At 48.7% G+C, this 4,653-nt stretch overlaps 2 non-coding genes across 2 annotated transcripts; both read left to right on the forward strand.

Moving 5' to 3' along the window:
- The first annotated feature begins 715 nt into the window (after positions 1–715).
- trnat-agu lies at positions 716–789 on the forward strand. The gene has a single exon. It is a non-coding gene; the product is annotated as a tRNA-Thr (tRNA).
- A 1,328-nt stretch (positions 790–2,117) lies between these two features.
- Positions 2,118–2,192, forward strand: trnat-cgu. The gene has a single exon. It is a non-coding gene; the product is annotated as a tRNA-Thr (tRNA).
- The last annotated feature ends 2,461 nt before the right edge of the window (positions 2,193–4,653 follow it).

Here is a 4,653-nt window from a genome sequence, read left to right on the forward strand (position 1 = left end):
GCTCAAAGGGCACCTTAGTCGATGGTATTGCCGGCCCGAGACTGTCGATCCCACAACCTTAGGGTTAGGAGTCAAACTCTCTAACCATTAGGCCACGACTTCAACAGGAGATCATGGGTGAGAATCCCAGCATTTTCCTTTGTTTGTCTGCTCGTGTGTCTTTGCGCAGCGGTCCTTGTGGAGCGTGTGCTTTTGAAAACAACCCCTCAGCAGCTTTTTGAAGGATAGCACACCATGCAAAAGTGCCTGTCTTGTAAACAAGAGATCCTGTTTTTGAAACCCTGTGGTGTCTCTCTGCCGGTGTTTGCGCTCTGTCGGCTCGTCATTGGACAGGAGACCCTGACAATGCTGTTGCTCTTTTGAACCGGGCGCGTCAATTGCATAGAGACCTGAGGAGCCGTCTTTTCCCGTGCACAGAGCGTCTGATCGTTTAGCATGCTGACAGGCTCTTTGGTGCAATGGATAGCGCATTGGACTTCTATATTGCCAAATGAGGCCATTCAAAGGTTTGGGTCTCTCAGAATTGCTTCTTCTTTTGGCATTCTGTTAAGGGAGCTAGGTAGCTCGGCCAACAAACACAGAGGCTAGCCGGCCCACGCCGATGCTCAGTTGTCACAAAAAATATTTTCAAGGGCTGTTGACGTGCCTGGCCATCGTTGGCCTCTTCTCTGGATCCTCCCAATCATCACCGTCCTAGAAACAGCTTTTCCAGGTTGGCGCCGGGGCTTAGTTGGTTAAAGCGCCTGTCTAGTAAACAGGAGCTCCTGGGTTCGAATCCCAGCGGTACCTTTGCTGGTGGTTAAGGCACCACCTTTGTATTTTGTGGGTCTTGCATTTCCACAAACAGGGGGTGAGAGGAGCAAGGGCAGCATGGTGATTCATTTGCGAACTATCCCTCAGCTGATACCAAAGAAATGCTGGCCCAGGGCAGTGCAGTAGGGTGCCGTGGCTTAGCTGGTCTTAGCGCTTGTCTTGTAAACAAGAGATCTTTGGGTTAAAATCCCAGCAGTGCCTTTTAACTGGTGACTTTGCTTTTTGGGTGGGTTCTTTATTGAAAGGAGGCCCTGATAGTGCCTCTGCTTTTCAAACTGCATTCCATCTGTGCAGAGGACTTAAGGACCTTGTCCCCTTCCTACTCCCCGAAACATGCAACCTCAATGACGAGCAGACTCGCACAAGCCAGCAAAAGCAATACTCTGTGATGGCTCTGTGGCGCAATGGATAGCGCATTGGGACCTTCTAGACTAACACAATGAGGCCCATTCAAAGGTGTGGGTTTTTGTGGGGTTCGCAGTACCCACCACGAGTCCGTTGACTTTTGGCATCTGCTAAAGGCAACTATGGCCAAAAAAAACAGCAGTCAAGTGTAGCGGCCACCCACCGACTCAGTTGTGCACCTAAATAAACTCTTTTAAGCTGTGCAGTGCCTGGCTCTTGGCCTTTTCTCTGACGCTGTTTTGATCTTCTAAGTCGTCAGGCTCCCTCCCAGAGGCAGCATACGCAGGTTGTTGCAGTGGCATAGTTGGGTTAAAGCGTCTGTCTAGTAGACAGGAGATACTGGGTCCGATCCAGCAGCGCCTTTGTGGTGATTACAAGCACCACCTTGTGTTGTTGTGTGGTCTGCTTTCAGCAAACAGAATGCGGCCGGGTCCAACGCGGCTGGGGCGCCGTGAGCGCTAGCTGGTCAAAGCGCTTGTCTTGTAAACAAGAGATTCTGGGTGCGAATCCCAGCGGTGCCTCTAAAATCTGAACCTTCTCCTGTGGGTTCTTTCTTGGAACAGAGGCCCTGATAGTGCCTCTGTTTTTTTACTGCATTCCAATTTTTGCAGAGACCCAAAGGACCTTGTCCTTCCTGACTCCCCGAACACGCAAACCCAGTGCGACCAGACTGGCAAAATACAGGATGGCGCTACTCTTTGTGTTTTTTGGCCATTCTGCTAATGACGCTGTGGCTTGAAAACACACAGCTACTAGCTGGCCACCCTGACTCAGTTTGTCGCCCAGCAAAACTATTTAATAAGCTGTGCAGTGCCTGATATGTTGGCGTTTTTTTCTGTGGGTGCTTTTGATCCTCAAAAAAAAAGTCGCGTCCTCACCAGAGACCACACACGTAGGTTGGCGCCGTGGCTTAGGTGGGTTAAAGCGTCTGTCTCGTAAACAGGAGATCCTGGGTTCGAATCCCAGCGGTCCTTTGTCGTCCGTCATTTCCCTCAACCGTGTGGCTTTTCTAAGATCGGAGACAGCAACAGGGATAGTGAGGATCGGTGCATGTGGTCAAGCATGCAGGCTGGCGTCCGTGGACTAGTTTGTTTAAAAAAAAAAGTGAAAGTGACGTGACATACAGCCAAGTATGGTGACCCCCTACTCAGAATTGGTGCTCTGCATTTAACTCATCCAAAGTGCACACGCAGCAGTGAACACGAACACACCCGTGGAGCATTGGGCAGCCATTTATGATGCGTTGCACTGGGGAGCAGTTGGGGGTCGGTGGGCCCTTGCTCAAGGGCACCTTAGTCGTGGTATTGCCGCCCCGAGACTCGCCCCACAACCTTAGGGTTAGGAGTCAAGGCCCCATTTTACACTGCATGGGTCAAGGAACCCAATTCCGATTTTTTCCTCTCATGTGGCACAGATCGGATATGACCCGAGTAAACATGCTAAGGCATGGAAATCGGAAAAAACGCATGGATTCCGATTTTCTCAGATCGGATTAAGGCCTCATTCATATGTGGTAATAAATCGGATATGAATCGGATACTGCATTTGCGTGTGCCATGTAAGCAGACAAATCGGATATTCCCCAGTAAATGCGAGTCGTACGTCATTAAAAAAGTGACGTCAACACAGGTGGACACCACCAACTGAGATCACATGACTTATTATAGGCGCGATGGAGGACGAAGGATACGCACAGTGGAGCAATGCGGAGTTTTCATGTCCTTTAAGTCTTTGGGGCGAAGAGACAGTGCAGGCAAAAATTCAGGGTTGTTACAGAAATAAATCCGTTTTTGAAGACATTTCACGAGATATGGGCAGACACGCTTTAGGCGCTTTTTTTCTCCGCTGTATAGGGTGACCAGACGTCCCGAAAAATGCGGGACAGTCCCGAAATCTAAACTGTTGTCCCAAATCCCGAATCTGACCCTAATTTGTCCCGAAAATTAGATTAAAGCAAAATCTTGAGTAGTTATTGTCTGATAAAAAATTAAAAACTGTCTGCGGAGGTTGAGTCATCCTGCAACCAGCCCCCGCCGGCTGCTCATTGGCTGGAGCATCTTTTTTTCTAAGTTCTAAAAAAAATACCGTTGGCGGCTAGGCGCGAATTTAGATATGCATTGATAAGCTCATTTTCATTCATTCCGTTGGCATGGCTGGTGTACCGGAACTCCAACCCGCTGCTAAAAAGCAAAAACGACGAAGAGAGCGCAAGTTGCTGCAGCCGCGAGGAGGACAGTGATGCACGCGTAAAGGAGTGACTGATTGTTCGCGGCACTGTGTACAAAAAAATACTTCACTACACAATTATTTTGTTATTTTCGTTTAAGCTTATACGCAGGAAGGTCTGATTCACGCACTGTTACTTACAACAGTCATTTTTTTTTTTTTTTTGGTTCAGGTCAGGTTTGAAATTAATTATCTTTTATTATAGGCTACGCAGTCTAATATCATAGAAGCCCCCCCCATCCCGTCACCCCAGACAGTAGACAATCGTTTGGTAGTTTCAGCAGTGTATAGTGGAAATGCAAAAATCGGATACGGGTCACTTTTAAAAGATGATGTAAGCGGGTCGTCCAAAAAATCGGATATAGTCAGAAGAAAATCGGATTTGGGCATCAAGACCTGCAGTGTAAATGCAGCCCAAACTCTCTAAACCATTAGGCCACGACTTCAACAGGAGATCATGGGGGAGAATCCCAGCAATGTTCCTCCTTTGTTTGTCCGCTCGTGTGTCTTTGCGCAGCGGGTCCTTGTGGAGCGTGTGCTTTTGAAAACCAACCCCTCTGCAGCTTTTGAAGGATAGCACACCATGCAAACGTGCCACTGCTGTGAGGCACCTTGGCTTAAAGTGCCTGTCTTGTAAACAAGAGATCCTGTTTTTGAAACCCTGTGGTGTCTCTCTGCCCGGTGTTTGCTCTCTGTCGGCTCGTCATTGGACAGGAGACCCTGACAATGCTGTTGCTCTTTTGAACCGGGCGCGTCAATTGCATAGAGACCTGAGGATCTGTCTTTCCCGTGCACAGAGCGTCTGATTATTTAGCATGCTGACAGGCTCTTTGGTGCAATGGATAGCGCATTGGACTTCTATATTGCCAAATGAGGGCCATTCAAAGGTTGTGGGTCTCTCCAGAATTGCTTCTTTTGGCATTCTGTTAAGGGGAGCTCGGCCAACAAACCAGAGGCTAGCCAGCCACCCCCGACTCAGTTGTCAAAAAAAATATTTTTAGGCTGTGAAGTGCCTGGCCGTTGGCCTCTTCTCTTGGATCCTCCAAATCACCGTCCTAGGAAACAGCTTTCCAGGTTGGCGCCGTGGCTTAGTTGGTTAAAGCCATGTGTCTAGTAAACAGGAGATCCTGGGTGAGGAAGACAATCCGGTCAGGCTGCTTGTGTGGTAAGGCACCACCTTGCATTTTGTGGTCTTGCTTTCCACAAAAC

This window comes from Cyprinus carpio, unplaced genomic scaffold, assembly GCF_018340385.1.
Source record: "Cyprinus carpio isolate SPL01 unplaced genomic scaffold, ASM1834038v1 S000001111, whole genome shotgun sequence".
NCBI lineage: Eukaryota > Metazoa > Chordata > Actinopteri > Cypriniformes > Cyprinidae > Cyprinus > Cyprinus carpio.